The sequence below is a fragment of the Lissotriton vulgaris genome, chromosome 3_2 (assembly GCF_964263255.1).
Source record: "Lissotriton vulgaris chromosome 3_2, aLisVul1.2, whole genome shotgun sequence".
Lineage (NCBI taxonomy): Eukaryota > Metazoa > Chordata > Amphibia > Caudata > Salamandridae > Lissotriton > Lissotriton vulgaris.
In genome coordinates this window covers 204,974,392-204,996,200 of record NC_141690.1, presented here as the reverse complement: position 1 = coordinate 204,996,200, position 21,809 = coordinate 204,974,392, and the positions used below count along the sequence as shown (strand labels likewise).

General features: G+C 50.4%; 1 protein-coding gene across 4 annotated transcripts in view; it reads left to right on the top strand.

Moving 5' to 3' along the window:
* The window catches only part of TACC3 (transforming acidic coiled-coil containing protein 3), a 534,052-nt gene that overhangs the window by 80,440 nt on the left and 431,803 nt on the right, over nucleotides 1–21,809 (top strand). The gene's annotated exons all lie outside the window — the stretch shown is intronic.

Sequence of the window (21,809 nt, the reverse complement as noted above, 5' to 3'; positions counted from 1 at the left end):
GTATACAGTTCCCCTGCTAGTATTTTGTAGAATCATATGCTCTATGATCCTGTTTTAAGCCCACTGGGGAAAAAAGTAATTCCTGATTGTGGCAGAGTTTTGTTATGTAACCCAAATTTGATTTTGACACCGCTGTCATTCTGCTTTTCTCTTTTGACCCAGACGTTTTAAGCCAATTGGATTATATGGGATCTGTTTTCTAGGGCCTATTGTTGTTAACAGTATGGATGTGTGTCTAACTTCATCCTTTACTGTGCTTAATGTATTGTGTTCGAGTTTCCCTACTTTATTTTTCCTTGCAATATTATATAGCGCGAACTCGACAACATGGCATGAGCACAATTTACATTACAGAAGAACACATTCATTTGTGGTAGGCACGGGGAGACAAAGCGATTTGCCTGGAATCACAGGATGTCGAGCTGATGCCGAGATTCGAACGTAGCTCCCCAGCTCTCAAGTTCGCAATTCTAGAACTTGTGGCGGGAGGTGTGTCTGTATGTCGGTGCTGGCCATCAATGAGAGAGACCTGTGCATTTTTTTTCAAATGGGTGGTGAAAAAATATGGGTATGTTGCTGGAGATGTGGGCCGCCGTGCCACCAATGTGCTTACCGGGGGAGGGTAAACACCCATTATTCCGCAGCTTTCTTTCCGCATACCATCACTCCGCATACTTTCATTACGAAAGTACCATGACTCCGCAATGCCATTATAACGCATGCATTACATTTTATATGCTTTTACCACACATGCATATACAACGAAATTCGTTGTAAATGCATGAATGGTAAAAGCATGTTTTTTTAAATGTTTGGATAAGGTAAGTATGGGTATAGGGGTATATGTTTTGGGGTACTGAAGTATATATTTTTGGGTGTTTGGGTATTTTAAGGGTTCAGATATAGTTTTGAGTTACAGGGGTAGTTTTAGGGATAGGTTTGGGTTTTGGGGTACAGGGGTATTTTAAGCGTTCAGGGCTAGGTGTGGAGGTACAGGGGTATTTTTAGGGTTCAGGGCTAGGTTTGGGGGTGCAGGGGTATTTTTAGGCTTCAGGGCTAGGTTTGGGCTACAGGGGTATTTTCAGGGTTCAGGGCTAAGTTTGGGATCTGAAAGAAACACGTTAGTGTTAGATTCCTTACCTTAGAATATCCCCAGGCGTCAGTCTGGATCCGGAAACTTTTGCGTAGCAGTACCCTTGCGCGTTGGTAGGCGTCGTCTGCAGGCGTCCCCTGCGGCTCCGCGTCCGTCGTCGGCGTCGTGCGTCGTGCGCCGTGCGCCGTGATGACGTCGCTGGAGTATATAGATGCCGCCTCCGCGCGCTGACGTCAGTTCTTCTTTTTTCCGCGCCAGTGGACGCAGATCTGAAGAGCGGTACCCGGTCTTTTGACCAAGTTATTTCTAGTTATTTCTATCTTTGTGCCTGGTAAGGATGCCCGGTTTCAAAAATTGTGACGGTTGTGACCGCACGATGTCGGTCACGGACCATCACCGACTCTGTCTCCGGTGCCTGGGCCCCGACCACGACGTCGACTCCTGCGTCGATTGCCGGGCTCTGACTAACAAAGCTAGGCGGGAGCGGTCCCGCAAGCTACTCGAGCTCCGGGTGTCGGCCCCGCGTCGAACGGTCGCGGTCCGGCCGGAGGTCCAGGGAGCGTTCGAGGGAGCGGTCGCGGAGCCGCGCCGGGCGCTCCGGAAGTCGACATCACTCGTCGAGTTCATCAGGTAAGAAACACAAGAAGTCGGGGCGCCGTCATCGTACCCCCGACTCCCCCCGACGCGGCCGGGGGTTCGGGTGACCCCAACCCCGCGGCTCCGCGAAAGTCGCCGGCGCGGCCTGCCCCATACCCTCAGGTCCCTGGGCAAGGTGCGACGCCTGAGGAGATAGAGGCGTTCCTCGTGGCCATGAGGGCCCTATCTCCTCCGGCGGGTTCCACGGCGCCTACGGGCCCAGTGAACCCGTCCGGGGGCCCTAGCGGTTCAGCTGACCCTACCTCGACGCCGTCGGATGCTCCGACACCGGCGCCGATCCCGGCGCCGCTAGGGCCTTCGGGGTCGACGCCGGATGGACGTACATCCAATCCGGCGCCGATTCCATCGAGGTTGCCCCCGACGCCGCCTCCGTGCGACGCCGGTTCCTCGGTGCCGGCTTCGGGCGGCACTGGGGCTCCGGCTTCGGGCGGCACTGGGGCTCCGGCTCCGGCGCCGTCTCCATACCCTCACCGAATCCGGACGCGGAGTCGGACCGGCGTCGCTCGACGCCGGGCTCGACTCCGATGGGGCCTGTCGACCCCGTGGAGCCGGTCTACATGGTTGACACCGACTATGGTGATGAGAGTACAGTGAGGGCTGGGAGGGGTCTGAGGACCCTCTGTCACGTGAGTGTCAGTATGACATGGACTGGACAGGTGATTTGGGGGACGCCAGTGGTTTGGATGACTCTCCTAACCCTGGTTTTGTCTCTCCTCCTTCCGTGGCATCGGAGGAGGGAGCTGCCTATTCAGTGGTGTTGATGAGGGCTGCCAAGGCCTTAAACCTTGAGCTCCCCGTCGCGGCCGTGAGGCCTAACATCCTCACTGAGGTCTTCAAACCGCGGTCATGCCCACAGGAGCCTCTGCTGCCGTTTAACGAAGCCTTATCAGACGTTCTGTTGGCACGTGGTCCAGGCCCTCTTCAGGTGCGCCTGTTGATCGGCACGTGGCCAGACGCCACCGTCCTTGTCCGGACAACCCCAAGTTCCTGTCCACCCACCCCACCCCTGAGAGTCTGGTGATCCAGGCCTCTACCTCCCAGTCCGCATTCCCGTCGGCCCCGCCCGATCGGGAATCCAAGAGGTATGACCAATATGGCAAGCAAGGTCTTCTCGTCCCTGAGTTTAGGACTGCGGTCTTGCAACACCGCTTGCCTCTTGGGCCGCTACACCCACTCTGTGTGGGATACGGTCGCGGAGCTGCTGGCAGAATGCCCCATGGAGGTGCGGGCAAAACTCGGCAAAGCTGTAGCTGAGGGCCGAGATGCAGCTAGATATTCTATTCGATGTGGTCTTGATACGACCGACTCGCTAGGCAGAGCGATGTCCACGACGGTGGCGATTCGTCGCCACGCCTGGTTGAGATCCGCCAACTTCTCGGCAGATGTCCAGAACACTTTGATGGACATGCCGTTCGATGGCTGTCATCTGTTTGGTGACAAGGCGGACCACGCGCTGGAACGCTTCAAGGACTCCAGGGTCACGGCAAAGTCCTTGGGTCTCTCGACCCAGCGCCAGCAAACGGGTTCGTTTCGCTCCTTTCATGGCCACGGAAGGGGCGCCCCCACACGTGCTGCCAGCCACGCACCGCAGCAATCACTTTAACGCGGTGGCGGCCGTGGAAACCGCCGTGGAGGCGGTCGGGGTCAACGGCGGGGTCAGGCCACATCTCCCCCCCGCAGCATCTGCCTCAAAATCCTCCTAGTCCGTGCTTTCAGGCCCACGTGACGCCAGTGGGTGGCAGGGTTCGCCATCACCACGCCCGCTGGCGCACGATCACATCGGACAGGTGGGTGCTGCAAATCGTCCGAAGGGGCTACTCCCTCCCCTTCGAGACCACTCCTCCAGCCATGCCACCGCAGAACCACCGTGTGTCGGGGGACCACTTGCAACTTCTGCAGGAGGAAGTTACGGCCCTCTTGGCCAAGGGGGCCATCGAGCGCGTTCCTGGGCCAGAAGTAGGACGTGGTTGCTATTCCCACTACTTTCTGGTACCCAAGAAGGACAAAGGGGGCCTACGTCCTATCTTGGATCTAAGGAACGTCAACGGCTTCCTCCGGAAGGAGAAGTTCAAGATGTTGACTTTGGCTCAGGTCTTGGCTGCCCTAGACCCGCAAGACTGGATGGTAGCGTTGGACTTGCAGGATGCGTATTTTCACATCCCCGTCCTGCCGGCCCACCGGCGTTACCTGCGGTTCACGGTAGGCCAGGAGCACTTTGTTTATCGTGCTCCCCTTCGGCCTTACCAGCGCCCCACGGGTGTTCACAAAGGTGTTGGCGGTGGTCGCAGCCCATCTGCGCAGGTTAGGGGTTTCAGTCTTCCCCTACCTAGACGACTGGTTGTTGAAGGCGGGCTCGCCCCAGACAGTCGTCCACCACCTCCAGATGACGGCAGACCTCTTGCACTGCCTGGGGTTCTCCATCAATGTGCCGAAATCACACCTGTGTCCCTCTCAAAAGCTCCTTTTCATCGGAGCGGTTCTGGACTCGGCGCAGTTTCGGGTTTATCCTCCGGAACGGCGGATCCGGGATATTCAGGCGTTGATTCCCATCTTCCAGCCGCTATCCCGGGTTTCGGTCAGGTTGACGCTGCGGCTGCTGGGGCTGATGGCTTCCTGCATCCTTCTGGTGCATCACGCCCGGTGGCGGATGCGGGCTCTGCAGTGGGACCTGAAGTTTCAGTGGGCCCAGCATCAGGGCAACTTGTCCGACCACGTCTTGATCTCGGAGGGCACTGCGAGACAACTGCAGTGGTGGCTTACGGACCGCGATTGGGTCAGGGGCAAGTCCCTCTCCCTTCCCCAACCGGAGCACGTTGTCGTGACGGACGCGTCCCTCCAGGGCTGGGGAGGCCACTTGGGAGAGGTGGAGATCAGAGGCATCTGGTCTCCGGCGGAGTCCCGGCTCCATATCAACCTGTTGGAGCTACGGGCGATTCGTCTAGCACTGAAGGCATTCCTCCCCTTTGTCAACGGGAGTGTAGTGCAGGTGTTCACGGACAACACCACCGCCATGTGGTACTGCAACAAACAAGGCGGGGTGGGGTCGTGGACCCTTTGCCAGGAGGCTCTGCGCCTCTGGCAGTGGCTGGAACGTCAGGGCGTGACTCTGGTGGTTCAACACCTGGCAGGTTCTCTGAACGCCAGGGCGGACGAACTCAGCCGTCGGTGCTCGATGGATCACGAATGGCGTCTGAACTCGGACGTGGCGCAAGGCGTCTTTCGGCAATGGGGAGAGCCTTGGTTAGATCTATTCGCCACAGAAGAGAACGCGCAATGTCATCAGTTCTGCGCGTTGGAGTTTCCAAGACGGCACTCGCACGGCGACGCCTTTCGGCGCGAGTGGAGTTGCGGTCTGTTATACGCCTTTCCGCATATACCACTTCTGCCCAGAGTGCTGAAGAAAATGAGGCGCGACCGGGCCCAAGTTATTCTTGTGGCTCCGGACTGGGCTCGAAGGTACTGGTATCCCGAGCTACTCAGCATGTCAGTCGGTCCCCCGATCCTCCTGCCCCTTCAGGAGGACCTTCTGTCGCAGCAACAGGGGACGGTCCTCCACCCGAACCTGTCCAGTCTCCACCTCCATGCTTGGAGATTGAGCGGCGGCAGTTGAGGCCATTTGACTTGCCTCCTGAAGTCTGTAATGTTGTTCTGGCAGCCAGGCGTCCCTCCACGAAATCGGTATACGCCTGTCGGTGGAACAAGTTTGTGGCATGGTGCACAGCAAAGGCTGTGGATTCTTTCTGCCCCTCTCTCCGAGGTTCTTCTGTTCCTTCTCTCTCTTGCCCAGCAGGGCTCTGCTCTGGGCACTATCAAGGGCTACCTTTCTGCCCTTTCAGCCTTTCTTAGGCTTCCTGATCAGCCTTCTTTGTTCAAGTCCCCAATTGTAACGAGATTCTTGAAGGGCATCACACACATGTATCCACCTGTTCCGTTTGTGATGCCCCAGTGGGACTTGAACCTGGTTCTAACCTTTTTAATGTGTGCTCCCTTTGAGCCCCTTCATTCTTGCCCTCTCCGTCTCCTGACTTTAAAGACGGCTTTCCTGGTTGCCATCACCTCTGCCAGGAGGGTGAGTGAGCTCCAGGCTCTTTCTGTCAAACCTCCTTTCTTGTCCATCCATCCTGACAAGGTGGTTCTGAGGACTAGACCTTCTTTCCTGCCCAAAGTAGTTTCTGCTTTCCATATCGGGCAGTCCATCACCCTCCCTTCCTTCTTCCCGCCTCCGCATCCTTCAAAGGATGAAGAGCGGCTCCATCGTCTGGACCCAAAACGTGCGCTTTCATTCTACATGGATCGCACACGCCATATCCGGGTGGATGACCAACTGTTTGTTGGCTACGTGGGTGCGAAGAAGGGACGGGCGGTACATAAACGGACCATCTCACGGTGGGTCGTTCTCTGCATCAAAGCGTGCTACTCTTTGGCTCGGAAGGAGCCTCCTGTTGGGCTGAGGGCCCATTCCACTCGGGCCACGGCGGCTACTACTGCCCTGGGCCGGGGAGTCCCCTTGCAGGACATTTGCCAAGCGGCTACGTGGGCCTCGCTGCACACCTTTGCGAGGCACTACTGCCTGGACAGTCAAGTCCGGAGGGATGGCTTCTTTGGCCGTTCTGTCCTCCAGGACTTTCTGGTGTAGGAATGTATTGGTTCGCAGACCCACCACCGGGGTTGGTATTGCTGGGGTATCTATTCTAAGGTAAGGAATCTAACACTAACGTGTTTCTTTCAGATGAACAAGTTACTTACCTTCGGTAACGATATATCTGCAAGAAACATTAGTGTTAGATTCCTTACCGAACCCACCCATCCTCCCCGTTCTGCAAACTGATACCTAGGGTTAAGGTCATCCCTTTCAGGGCCCTAGTTTCAAATGGCACCAGTGTTGGTTCTATCATGGCTCTGAGTCTTCTGGCGCGGAAAAGCTGTGTACAAAGAACTGACGTCAGCGCGCGGAGGCGGCGTCTATATACTCCAGCGACGTCATCACGGCGCACGACGCCGACGACGGACGCGGAGCCGCAGGGGACGCCTGCAGACGACGCCTAGCGACGCGCAAGGGTACTGCTACGCAAAAGTTTCCGGATCCAGACTGACGCCTGGGGATATTCTAAGGTAAGGAATCTAACACTAACTAATGTTTCTTACAGATATATAGTTACCGAAGGTAAGTAACTTGTTCTTTTGGGGTACAGGGGTATTTTAGGGTTCAGGGGTAGGTTTGGATTTTTTGGTACATGGGTATTTTTAGGTTTCAGGACTAGGGTTTGGGGTGCAGGGGTATTTCTAGGGTTCAGTGCTAGGTTTGGGGGTACAGAGGTATTTTTAGGGTTCAGTGCTAGGTTTGGGTTTTGGGGTACAGGGGTATTTTTAGGGATAGGTTTGGCTTTTGGGGTACAGGGTATATTTATAGGGTGAAGATGGGTTCGTGTTTAAGGGTGTTGGGGTATTTTAAGGAGTAAGGGTGGGTTATGATTATGGGGTGCAATTACATTTAACAAATGTGTGTATATATATAATATGTGTGTGTATGTATATGTGTGTGTGTATATCTATATCTATATCTCTATATATATCTCCATTAACCCCATTAAACTGAGGATACTCGAGCACATGCGAGCAATCGCCAATAAGGGCAAATCTTATCCGGTGGCTTGCCATTTTGCAGAATGTCACCAAAGCAATAGGGACCTCCTGAGTTTCTACTGCATAGATCAAGTGAACCGCCTAGAACGAGGGGGAAATAGAGAAAAGCCACTCCGGATTTTAGAGTCCAGATACACCATTGACCTTAAAACTATGATATCATGGGGTCTTAACAACGATGAGGAAATGTGGGTTCATCTGTAACACATGACACCGTGTGAAACATAAGCCCGGTATACCGGATTACCAGTTGGAAGAGACAAATATGTAATAAGAACTTTAATCTCTAAGCACCTGTGAATCTGACATGTGACAATACAGCTCATTGAATTTTGAAAATATTTTTGCCCATACAGGGCGACAAGACCAACAATAATAATTGGATAAGTACCGGGTTCCTTGACAGAAATTATAAATACTATATATAGGGGATACACCCCTTAACAGGCATTGAAATTAGAATTTTGTGATATCCTAATGATGCCATGTAGGATTCGGTCACGATTCCTTATGATCAAAACTATTAGTATGTACTTAAATGATTAATTGTTGTTGTAATGTTTTTAATATTTAGCACTTGAGCACTGTTCGCCAAGTTAAACCATTGTAATGTATGTGGATACATATATTTAAAGATGGCCACCGTTTTCTTCATGTTTTACCATCTTTTATGTTGATGAACAGAGCAATGATTGGTTGGGTTTAAAATGGCGATAGTTTCTAAACCCAAACTGACACTGACGAAGCTTGCATAGCGAAACGCGTCTGTCTGGGGTGAGGGGGGTTTGCAATAAATAATACACCAATATATATATATATATTTGATGTTTTAATAATGTACTTTTACAATGTATATGACTTTACCACACATGCATTTGCGTTATAATGGCATGCGTGAAAGTCATATGCGTTGTAAAAGTTTTAGAAATTATGTCTTTGCGGAGTAATAGTCCCACGTTATAAAAATTGCGGAGTGATGGTATGCGGGATGTTGGTTTGCGGAATATCATCACACATTACCGAGGGAGGGATGGTCCCTTTCTTGCTATTTCTGTGAAGGCAGGCCTTGTGTCCGGATGTGCGTGGCGCGAGGCCTGTGCGCAACAGAAGGGGAAAATCTCCAGTGTGCACATCAGGCGTCACCGGAAGTTAAGGCGAGATTACATTTCCTGCACAATGGCCCCTGTTTGAGCTCCTTCCGGCCCTTGGGAATAGCGCCATGCCTGACCTCCATACAGTAAAGCAGGTACACGTCACTGGGAGCGCGGGGCAAGCACACCCGGAGCTGGAATGTACAGAACCTGGGAAGAAAAAACAATGAAATATTGGGCACAACGCTCTGTTTTTTTTTTCCCCGTAATCCTGCGCCCCACACACTCCCCCAGCACACGATATGAGACATGGCATGAAGGGCGGAACGTACCACACGCCCCCAGCGTTTGTCACGCCCACAGCACAATGCAAACACGCCCACAAGGGACTACTTTGCTGGCACAGTTCTTTTACCTTTTACATGTATATGGTGGGCATCAGCATAGCATATGTCCTTCTGCTGCAACTGCCCTTTCCAACGCTGTATTGGGTGTTGTGATTGGTGCTGTGGTTCCTGAGATTACCCGCCTCAAAGGTTTGGGCTCTCTCTTTATTATAATAGTATAGATATAGATAATGGACGATAGGAGTCACAGAAATTGGGGGGGTTTCCCAGGCTTAAGTAGGGATGTGACTATCGCTTCCCGCATCGAGGAAGGAAGTATTCCGACCTCCAAAGATTCTTCGTACACTTCTTTCAGCACCGTTGCCATGATATTAATATAACTTTTATAAAATTCAGCCGGTAGGCCGTCAGATCTCCGGCACTTTCCCATTCTTCAGCTGCATAATTGTTTTCCTGATTTCATCAGTCTCAAAGGGCAGGCTCAAGAATTCTGTGTGTACATCACTGAGCCAACCGAGCGCTACTTTTCCCAGGAAGCTGTGAAGGTCAATAGGCCCTTGTCTTTGGGATGTATATGGTGTTTTGTAATGCTCAATGAACGTGTTTAATATGGTGAGTGTGTCCCGCTGCGCCACTGCTCCTGGTCCCTGTATCTCCAACACTTGGGTATGGAATCTGGGGTGTCTAGTCACCTCTGCCAGTGCTTTGCCCGGTCTTTCTCCTTTCCCGTATTTGTGGGCCACCCAATACCTTCCCTTAAATGTCATCTCTCTTGCCACACTGTCTTCATAATCGGACAGTTTTTCTCTAAACTCTTTTTGCACTTGCCCTGGCTCTCACTGTCCCATTCGTCTCTCCAGCCCCCACATTTCCTGCTCCAGTCGTTGTAATGTTCTGCGTATGTCTCGATGGACCCTGAAACTTTTTGAGATGCAAAAACCCTTTATCGTTAAGGCCTCAAATATTATTTCAACTGTGTTAACTGACCCTTTATTTCTGCTAAAGAAATCTTTAATTTCCTCACCTAATTCAGCTTGAAATACTAAATCTAACAAAGCTGTGGACTGTAGTCTCCAGCTCGGTCAAGGTTTATCATAGCCTGATGGAAGAAGCGATAATTTAACTGGGCAGTGGTCCGAGAAGGCCCTGGAACATCAATCACATTGCATATAAACCCCTGGACATGAGACTATAGTGAAGTCGTGCCCATGTCCCTCTGTGAGAGGTAAAGTGCGTTTCCTCCTGGGCTTGTGGGTGTGTGTAACGCCAACTATCTATTAGCCCGCCCTCCTCGACTATACCTTGCAGTGCCTCCTGAGAATTGTTATAATGATGTACAGATACGTTAGACCTGTCTTGATTCGGACGCAGTACAACATTAAAATCTCCCCACCCCCCCCACAATTATGTGTGCTGACACTAAACAGTATTTTGCCCCACAAAAAAGTCAAAAATTCAGGGCGATCTGTTGGGACCATAGCAGTTTGCAATCGTGACGGAGTCTCTGCCCAACTGTCCCCATGCTATAACATATCTACTGTGTGGATCCTCAATCGCTCCTGCTAATTCGAAGCTAGTCTACTTTTTAATGTGTGGCGGTTCCTCGTGCGTATGAGTAAGAAAAAAAAGTCTACAACTCTCCCATTTACTAGCAAAAGTATTCGGGGATCTGGGGTTCAGTTGGGTTTCTTGTAACAATGACACATGGATCTCCTGTATCTAAGTAGGACAGTACTTGCCTCCTTTTCCTCAGGTCTCCAAGGGCCCCTAACATTCCATGACATTATTTTTAACGTGGGCTTATCTTCCTGTGTCATTATACCACTCCATCTCTCTCCGACGAATGGAATGTAAAATAATGTACTTCAACATTTGCACATAAGAGACATGTCCTCCAAAAGTATACCATACATCTTGTGCTCTTAGTCTTAGTCCCCGAACCGGTTTAGAGGGTGTCCGACTGCAGAATATCTTGTTCCCCCTCCGAAGTTTGCGTCTTCTCTGAAGCAGTCACGCCTGTGTGTAGAGTGTCCTATGCCAAGATTGCAAAGTGTCCCAGGCCCGGCTATGTAGGTTTTTTATGTGAGGTGAGTTGTTCCGATGAGTGTCTCTATCGCATTTTTCATTCTACTTCTGCCATTCCTGCCCGCGGCGAGTCTTCCTGCGTGGATGCTGCTTTCCATTGTTTTTTAAGCTGCTTCAAGAAGTCTTCCACCTGTTGAGGATTTGCAAAAAACTTTTGGTTCCGCTGATGTGACACGAAGACGAGCGGGATAAAGGGCATAGTCAATCTGGGCCTTTCGTAGTTTCTGCTTGACCGCAAGAAATTTGCGCCTTTCCTCCTGAACATGCATCGTGAAGTCGGGGTACATGGTGAAGGGTATCCCATCATAATGCAATTGCTGTTTCTCCCTGGCCACTCTTAAAGCTACGTCCCTGTCCCTATAGTTCAATAGACGTGCAATTATAGGGCGAGGAGTGCTCCCAGGAGGCGGTTGCGGTCCCAGTGATCGGTGAGCCCTTTAGACGATGGAGCCTACCACCTTAACCAGAACCTTTTCAATGTACTCCTTCATCTTGCCCGTGTTTGTACTTTCTGGTATCCCCAAAACGCGTATATTGTTTCGTCGGCTCTGCGCTTCTATGTCCTCATTTTTAGCTGCTATGATCTTAAGCAGTTTATCCATTTGCGTCGTAGCTTTGTGGACCTAAGCTGTAGTGTCCTCCACGTCAGATACGTTGTTCCGCCTCTTTAATGCATGTCATGTGACCTGTTGAGGGGGAAGGAAAGCCCTCTGGGGTGTGGTCACGAGTCACAACGCACAAACCACCCTGCTGTGGTCAGGAGCCGTGGTCACAGGTCACCGACGCACACTTCACTGAGGAACAAGGAGCAATGATATGAGATGACAAAGATCACATTTAAAGTGGCATTTTATTTGTTAAGTCTTAAGTACATCAGAAAATGCATTTATTAATTGATCAGCCTGAGCAATGAAATGTTTGAAAGTCTGACTTTTAATCTGTCAGGATAAAAACAAAACGCAAGTTCACATTCATTATGTGCAAGAGCCTAGAAAACAGGCTGGAATGAGGACCTGTAAACCGGTATAATCGAAATCAGTAGGCGATTCAAAAAGGCTCAGAATACATTCAAAGAAAACATAGCGCCTACAAAGGTGCTTTTCTGAAGACATTACCCATGCAAGTTTTAACATTCCAAAGAGATCCAAGGTGCGAAAAGGACTGAGATCTTTTAAAAGGCACAATAGAAATTAGTTAGGGAAAGCAGAACACTCTATAAAGTCTAGTGCCTTGAAGCACCTTAACCATGAAGACTATCCCAGCAGGGCCTAGTAGTTTAAGGGAACCTAAAAAATGCAAGGAATTGGGTGTGAATGGAAAATACAGAGCAAGGACAGAGATTTAAAAAGACAAAAGTATTATCTGGCTTAGGAAGTCTACCACCTGAGAGAGAGGATTTGAAGTCCCAAGTCAGACAATCGGCTAGCCGGAGAGCTTGCATGCAAAGGTCGCATCAGCAGAGCTCTGGCTTTAGATTTGACGGGCTGAATCTAATATACCTGAAAAATGCAGAACTAACACTGTTCTGACGCCTTTTCTGACGCAGGTGGCTTTGACCGCATTGTCCTAGGACAGTGGGAGTGGTCAGGTGTCCCAATGGTTGGTTGGCCCTGCTTGACCCCAGAACATAGACAAAGACTTCTTGTCCTGTACATTTCTAAAAATATATGTGCGAGCGGAACTTACGTGTTTCAGTGGAAAGTCCCTGAAATGTGTCAATCTGCCTCTGCACCAGCTGAGTCTCGTGTACGTGTGAGAGTGGGGTGTCTTGAAATGGCGCTTGTGAAAGGCTACTGTACTTTTCCAAAGTTGCTCAAGTTACCTCGCTGTGTCCTGCACACTAGAAAGGCACGTTTTAAAAATGATTTAGGCCCAGTGGATTTTGCTAACATAAGGTGTGACCTTTGGCCTTTTGCTTGGGCCCATAAACCTGAAATTAAGGGAATCTGTGGGATCCCATTTGCTGATTATACATAGCAAAAATTGTGGGATTTCAAGCATATTTTCAGATTTACTCTAGCAGGGCCAGGTAGGGCCTTCAAGCTACCAGGGTTGATAAAAAGGCCCCTCTATCAGACCTTCTATATTGCGGGCAATCGCATCCATTCTCGTTGCCATTGTGTCCATTTTGCCCGCTATAGTTGCGAACCCGTGGCGCATTTCTAACTGGAGTGATTTCATGTCATCTCCTGGTGTCGACTGATGGTCTTGCTGTAAGGTGTCCTCCCCATTACTGGCCTCCGCTTGCTGCTGCTGGATGGATTTTTTGGTTTCAAATGTTAATCGCGGTTGGTGGGCACCCAGCTTTCCCATCTTGTTATGATCCCTGGGAGCACTGCTATCGTATGTCCGACCACAGCGTCCTATTAGTTTTGCTATACAAGGCCTTCCAATTCCGTATATTCGCTGGCGATGCCATGACCTAGTGCGTGATGTGTCAGGTGCTGGCTCAAGATCCTCACCAGGGCACCCAGCCCCGGTCTCTGCCACCCTGTCCACGAGTCAATCAGGCCACAGAGAGTTGCGCAGCGGCAAGGCCCTGGCTCCCCTGTCGTCTGCCGCCCACTTGGCCCCACTGCGGTGCCTCAGGCCGCACCTCAACTGTTCTGTGGGTGGTTAGTGCAGTACAGCGCCACACCAACGCAGCATCTGACCCCTTAGGATATTAGACGCACATCGGTTTAAGTATCTCAATCAAGCATAGGTGAAGCATAAAGCGCTCCGCTGTCCGCAGTATTGTGTGGTCTAATGGGGGTGTCGCTTCAGGCCAGACTGCTCCCAGCTTACTGTACAGCGCGGTGTCGCAGTGTCTCAGCTCCCCAAATACCAAGGTCCTGGACTCTGTATCGTCCAACTCCTGTAGCCCTGATTCAGTGATAGGCAGTGCACCGTGAGGCGCTTCAATGTCCCGCCTGCTGGGCCACCCCACGTTGTGTCTCTCCTGCTATGGCCATTGATTGCCTGATACTCGGCACCTCTCCAGCTTCTGGGGTGTGTTCCTGCCCTCACCGCCCGTATGGTGCTCAATATATGTATCTTCCCGCTTACTGCTGATGCGGTGCATTGTCATGCAGCTTCCAGCGCAGGACGGCGTTCTGCAGTTTTGGGTTACTGCTCGGCCGCCTCTGCCATTTTCTCCCTCGAGCCCATCTACCTCATAGCAGCCGCGGTCTCACGTAGTCGGTGATGCCCTTCACTGTCAGCAGGGGCTCCAGTCGCGGGTCCTGGTCACAACAGCCAGCCGCCTGTATTTACTCTGCAGACTCTCGTTGGGTCAGACGATATCGCCGCTTGTTCCCCGCATACAGATGCTTCTCACCTCCCGTCTTTTTAGCGAATTTCCATCGGTGAGAAAAGGATTAACACATTGGCTGCCATTTTGCTCGTGCACCACGTAGTGCCCTCGGTTTCAGATATATGCACATTCTTTTTCCACATCGCATGGGTGGGAATAAGAAATTTCCTAGTAATCATGATGGAAAGTTTCAATTCTATTAAGGACGCAGAGGTCCGGATTATGCTCCTTTCTTTTATTTCCTTACTCCAGCAGCTTTAAACAGCCAAAAACTATCATTCCCATAATTCATGCAGTAAAGGGTCCTCTACAATCCACCAATCGGATGTCCTCCTGGTTCCCGAGGACGTGCTCTTCCTAAGTCACTTCCTCTTTCTTAACTGCGACCACAATATTTCCCAACCTTATCAATCTGTCTTGGAACCCTCAGACCATAGAAGAAACCAAAGAGCAAACCAATGAATGTTCTCCACGAAACTGTGCACACCTCTTTAGATCGTGGTACCTGTGCATTTTGCTGAGACAGCAAAGGTCTTAATGTTAGTTTTTTACATCATGGGGTTTCCCCCTAAAGAGTTGAGTCTCAAAACACATATACTTATCCCAAACAACGGGAAGACCGTTGAAGTGCATTTGACTCCATTTTCCGGGTTGGGTACAGGTCTCTGAGCCTCGGGCTGGAATAATCTTCACCTCCACGTCCTTAATAGAAGTGAAACTTTCAGTCCTGAATATTAGGACATTTTTCATTCTATGTCCGGACCAAGGCGAGTATTATGCTTGTTCAAAGCTTAACCACCACCAATGACGCCATGTTCATGACTGGTTTAAAATAGAATCTTTTAAACCTAGAATCTGATGACTAGTCTGCGGTGTTTATAATATCCTCCAGCCTGGCTCCCTATGAGAGAGCCTTAGAAGCAATTTCTCCCCTCAAGGAGTGTGCTCCAAATTAATAGACACTTATACCCGCTTCTTGCACCACCCATCTGATCCAATGGGCTATGGTTGGGGGCGAAACCGCTTTGAAAGGTTTCCGTAGGGAAATCAATAACTGGCGTTCCCCTGGTGGGCATGTCTCTTCAGTCATACACTCATATTCCTTTATGCATCTGACCTCGCACAGCTTTGGGTATTTATTGAAAACTTAATATGACACTATTCTAGAATCTGACTTGGTTCTGCGCACAATGTAAAAGGTGACCCCCGCCCCCAGCGTAAAAACCCTTCCAGAAATATCCAAAAGTCTAACATCTGACACCCGACGGCAAGATACCAAGCACAAGCACAAGAGCATGGCCAGCTTAGCTGATATTTCCTTGCGGGATAGATATTAATTAGGTTGCCAAGATTGGAACAGGTGTTGGATCTTATTGACGTCCCATAATGAAAAATACCTAGATTCCGGAGGCAGCGTGAGGCGAATCCCTCGCATCAACTTGCAAATTAATTGGTGTTCACCAACTGGGGCTCCCAGGACCAGTAAGTGGCCTGCTGAAATTGCTGACCTGTAAGAATTGATAGTGAGGTATGCCAGGCCCTGGGCCTCCAGTGATGCTGAGAAGTTCATAATAGGTACCACTTCGCACCCCATGGGATCCTGGTTGTTTCGAACACACCAACTGACTCATCTGGACCATGCTGACTTGTAGCGCTTGTTCGTGCTGTTGGCTAAAGCCTCTCCCAGTAGCTTCTGAGCCTCAGTCGATAGGCCTGAGACTCTCCAGCGATGCCTGAAATCCGCCGTGCTACTGAGGGCATTCGCCTTTACTTGACTAGAGGGTGGTATCACCCTGGGGATCCCTCAGAAGAAAGGGATCTTGGGACCGAAGGATTTGAGAATCCCAGGAAAGTTCCAGAAGAACTGGAAACAACACTTGAGACCTCCACTACGGGTTGACCAAAACCACCCTCGCCTGTTGTCTGCAGACTTGCGTTGTGAATCTCATTATCATTACGAGTTGGGGGAAAAGCATACCTTGTCTCCTTGGACCAATCCTGTAGGAAAGCGTCCATTGCGGTCGCTAGAGGGTCCGGTTTCCAGCTGAAGAATCACAGAAGTTGGTGGTGCAGATGGTACGTGAAGAGATCTATCGAACAGGCCTCACATGTTGTGGAGTTGCTGAAAGAGCGGTGGGTTTAATTGCCATAGACTCCTGTCCGACCAGCTCCTGGGGCACCAATCTGCTATTACGTTGGAATCCCCCGGGAGATGTTCTGCTGTCACAAACGTTTTGGGAGAGGCGAACCGTCCAGAAATATTTGGCTAAATCCACCAGGACCTTTGACATGGTTTCCCTGAGGTGGTTGATGTAACGGACTGGTGACACGTAGTCCAGCTTCAGAAGCACGCTGCAAGATGCCTTGTCCTTTGTCCAGCACTGGATGGAGAAGGTATGCACCATCCATTCTAGGCAATTAATGTGATGTGGAGCTGACCCTCGTCTGCAGACCACTTTCCTCCTGTAAAGGAGTCCCCGCACTGAAACCCCCCCGGCTTGACTTGCTGGTGTCACCAACTCGCAACCAAATATGGCTCTGCCATTCCAGGCATCCATATGATCCAGCCACCACTTCTTCTCCCTGCGCACTTCATCTGTAATGGGTACCTGGTCGGAGTACTCCAGGCCCCTGCGGAGATGAAAGGCTTTCAGGCGCTGCAACGCTCTGTAATGGAGCGGGCCCCGAAAATTGCCTGAATTGATGGTCAGGAGGCCCACCAACCAAGCAATTTGCCTCTGCAAGGTAGAGCAACATGCTAAGATAGAGAGGTGTGGCTCACTGGTTAGAGGCGGCAGACCCGAGTGCAGAGAACGGCCCGGGACCAGGGTTCGATTCCCGACGCGGCAGGGTCTTGGACCAGGATCAGCGGACTGATAATTCTCGCATCGGTGCCCACTCCGACCGGGGAGCACACTCTGCAACTCTGGGCATTAGCTTGCCTCATCTCTACAACGGCCCCCACAGACGCCAGGGATGCCTGGTTTCACCCTGGAGATACCCAAAAAGGGACCATCTCACAGGGAAAGCCAGGACGGGTTCCCCAGCAGTCTACAGCGCCGGGACACTCGGGTAGAGTAACTGTGCGCTATACAAGTATCCCACATTTACATTTACATTTAATATTCGCCTCAATTCTCTGCGGATCTTAGACATTTTCTTTGCCAGAAGGTTACTTACTTGGAAGGAGTCAGAAGCAACTTCTTGGCATTGATCACGAACCCCAGGTTCTGAAGTAGGTCTACTGTCTCTTGCAACTGTTGGGAGACAGAGAGGACACTACCCCAAGAGCAGAATGTTGTCCAAATAAATAAGGCGAAAGCCTTTGGATCCCAGTGTTTCCACCACTGGCTTGAGAACCTTGGTGAAGCACTACGGAGCAGAGGACAGACTGAAAAGGAGCAAGGCAAACGCGAACACCTGGTCTTTCCACAAACTGTAGGAAGCCACAGTGTAGAGGAAAAATGGGGACTGCGAAGTACGCTAGCTTCAGATCCAGTCAGGCCATTGTGGGCTGGGCTGCTGGACCAGGGGTGGGAGACGTACCAGATTGTGGGTCAGGAACGAGAGCGACACCAGGTCGTGGGGTTAAAGACGGTTTTATTGGTATTCCACGGCTGGACTTTAACATTAAGGTTCTCCTCGTTCTGAAAGTAAGTCTCTCTTTGGCAATTTGACTGGAATCCGTTTTGGCGTTCGGGTGTTCCTCTTCTTTGTCTGGATGTGATGCACCTCAAGGTCTGGTCAGAAGGCAGGCGCTTGGCTCCGGTTTCCCATGCAAAGAGACCAACAGAAAGGGGGCCGTTAGTTCTCCTGTCTACTGGGGTTTGCACCTAGGGGCCGTGTGAAGTGAGGTAGGGTATCACCGGTGAACACGTATCTCTAGTACAGTGGAGTGGTTTGGGTTTTACAGACAGTGAGGGATAAACGCGGGGTAAGGGAAACAAAAGGTGGGGGTAAACGAGGGAAGACGCACACGGGTTCTGTACACTTTATACACGCTTGCTTCCCACCCAAGCCGCCATACGCCGCCGTACCTGGGCTAGCCACGCTCCATCCAATCCTCGGGTTGAAGGAGATCCTGCAGCAGATGGATGCCCTCCATCTTGAAATGTCGGTAGACCAGCCATTGGTTTAACTCCCTCCAATTTATTACTGGCCGTTGGCCCCCGTCTGTCTTGTCTACCAGGAAGACATTGCTGAGGAAACCCCTTGGGTGAAGAAGTGTGGGAACAAATACTCCTTTTTTTCTGCAGATTCGCCACCTCTTGATCTGAGGTCGGCCTGATGGCAAGCAAAAACCAGTGGCCGAGGACGAACCTCCTGCACGGGAGAACCGTAGAATTCTATTTGAAACCATTGTATGGTCTACAACACCAATGCGTCGGAGGTGATAGCCTTTCAATTGTGTACAAAAACCGGCCACCTGCAGCCCACCTTTAGATGTGTAAGGGGAGAAAGGCTCACCTGATGTTGCCAGGGGTTAGCCTCTGGCTGCTCCTCTGCCACCACGTCCTCTAGTCTCGTCTCGACTGGAAGAACTCCTGTCTGCCAGAGTCTTTGATTTTCTTGCTGCCTCTTTGACGGCCTTGGGTTTAGAAGCGGCCGGCTGAACGCTCTCTGCTAAGGCTGGCCCCGACAAACTATAGGTCGCAAAACCTTAATGGAGGATTGCGCCTTGTCCAGCAGTGTAAATGTGGCGACTAATCTGGTAAGTTCCTTTATGAACGGTTCTCTGAAGAGACCGCCTTGCGCCACCGGGCCTGCCTCAGAAGCGGCCAAGTCTCCCAGCTTGAGGTCTACTTTTAACAAAGTGTCTCCTCTCAGTAGAGAAGATGCAATTAGCATTGACCAAGAATACAATAGGGCTTTGGGCCCAGTTTGAGACTCTTTGTGGGGATAGATGGGTGCCTGCCAATTTGGCTTCCTCAGCCAAATCCAAAACCTTTGTGATGGGTTCTGCTATGTCTAGCAACTTATCTTGACACGATTTCCACGATCTGTCTATCCCCTTCTTTGGATCACATATGTACTTCTGCAAGAAGGTGGCCATCTTGGGGTGAACCTCTGGGGTTATTGCCACCTTCCCCAGTAGGGCTGGGCGTGGGGGCACTCCCCTTAGAAAATCCCTTACCACCTTCTCGAGAGGCTTACACAAGCGTCCTGCTACGTACGCCAAAACTTTAGGGGATGGAGCTCACTCCTAGGATCGGGGCTGTATTAGATCCTCCGGAACCAGCATATCCAAAATCTCTTCTGGCCCTTTAGTTAGGTCTGTGGAAGGGGACCTCATAAAGCGCAACGGTCTGCCTGGACCTGCTTCGTCCTTGAACTCCTAATGAGTGCTCTCCATCCTCTTGCAAACTAGGGATCTCTGGAACCTCTGGGAGAGGACCTTGTGACCCCCCCACCCCATCTGGCCTGGCTAAAAAAACGCCTTCAAGTGTTCAAAGGCCCCCCAATCCATGCCTGCGGCGCTCTTACGCTTCTGAGCACGTTTGGGTTGTTCAGCCTGGCAAGAATATGCGATTTGCATTATGCGACGCTCAAAAGGCGCCATGGCAGCTGCTACTGCCTGGTGGATAGACTCATCCACTAAATCACGAAATTCATCGTCCAGGAAAAGAACCTGCAGAGACTCCTCCTCTGTGTATTCATCCTCCATGACTATAGTGAGCACTATATTAGTTAGGCCAACGGTGTGTAAACAATATATATACACTTATCTACCCCAAGCGTTCTATGTGCTAGTGCTACAATAGAACTGGTTGGTATGCGAGTCACTAAATTACTGCATGTTTTATGCACAACCACGTGTGCTATCGGGATCTAATCATCCGCTAGGGGGTGACTCACCCTGAGGTTATAGTCGGTATCGGATGCATCTGGGCCTTCTCCGGTTCGTTTTCTCGACAAAACGCAGCACTTGTAATCGCCTTACGGCGTTTAATACAGACTTGCAGTGCCGCAATCTACAGACCCACACCGTGGGCGTCAGGGCTTCCAAGATGGCAGAGGCAACGTGGCGGACTGCTGTGGCGTTCGTCCGCTCTCATTGGTCCTGCTGGTACCAGCGCGACACGGACCAACGAAACGCAGACATGCGCACCCTATCCTGTGCGTGTTTACCACACTGCCTGCATCACCTCAAATGGGCTGCGAACTGAGCGAGTGAAATGCTCCTGTGGCACCGAACTATACAAAACGAACAAACTCAATCGCGTACGCGTATCACACAGACGCAAAGTAATACAACAAAGCGTGCTGAACCAATTACTTTTAAACAGTCGAAATTAAGGTTAAATTCTCCCTGCCCTAAACAAGCGAGCGGGAAACACTTATCTGCTGAAGAGAAGGAAAGAAAGAGCAAGTGACTTTGGAAGAGCACGCCCTCGGCAACCAGGAGCACTGCCGATTGGTGGATTGTAGAGGACCCTTTACTTTATGAACTATGGGAAGGTAGTTTTTTTGTTGTTTTAAAGTTGCAGCTGCTGGAGTAAGCAAATAAAAGTAAGACTAGCATAATCCTTGCCTCCGGTCCTGACATAGAATTATTCCTGCTTGGTGCTCTTGCTGTACTGTTAAGATTTTCTTAGATCTATTTTTATCTGTGGTGAGATTCTGGAACATAAGCCAGTGGAGGGAGAACAATGTAAGGACTGTACAGTTATTTCTCTGAACTGTGCTCCTGGAGAGAGAAAAGTAATTCACTTGCACATACTGACCTCGTTGCTTCTGGCTGATCTCCAGTTAATGATGCATGGCTAGCAGAGTGGCCAAGGAAGCTGGATGAGTGTGCCTCTTTTGCACATACATTCATTGTTAAAAGATGTGGACTAGGTCCTGATGCCCGCCCTGCATTACCATTTCACACTAATCTACCTGTTTCATATTGTAGTGTATATTCCTACTTTTGTATCAGACTCCTTCCACAACTTACCTACCCATCCATCTTAACCTGTCATTTTTGACCCTCTGACCTCAATGCAGAAGGAAAATAAGTTGGTTTTTGACTTCACCTTTTCTTTTAAGCTGTGCCAACTCTCTGACCGGATTAGCAGGTTGCATGCTAGGGGTGCTCCACCCCAGCCCCCTTACCTTTTTACACCTGGAATCCTAATCTGATCCAGCTCTTTCCACCTCTTAGTCTGAGTGTAAGCAGTTTCCGGCATAAGGCACAATTCTCTAAAATAGAAAGTAGCTGGGCGTCTACCTGAAATAAACAAATCAATTATTTGTATTTACTTAAGTTCTTATTTGTCTTGAACATGAGCCTTATTGGTATCAGAGCGTTGCAAATTTTCAGAGAAGAGATGTATAGAATCCACAATATAATCTAGACCAATACAGGATATGGGAACTCCCAGTTGAAGGTCACCTCGGTGCCATGTTCCTAGGTTCTAGGGAGGAAGTGTGTTCATTAGTAGAACTAACTAACTTATTAAAAGATGCATTTGAAGAATTCAGTCTTTCAGTGGCAAGGAGTTCCAAGTTCTCGAGGAGATGCCAGAGAAGGCTCTGTTGTAGGTTTTCTTTTTATAGAATCTTTGTGCTTTCAACAGTAAGGTGCTGGAACTGCTGGAGGATCTGCAGCTGCT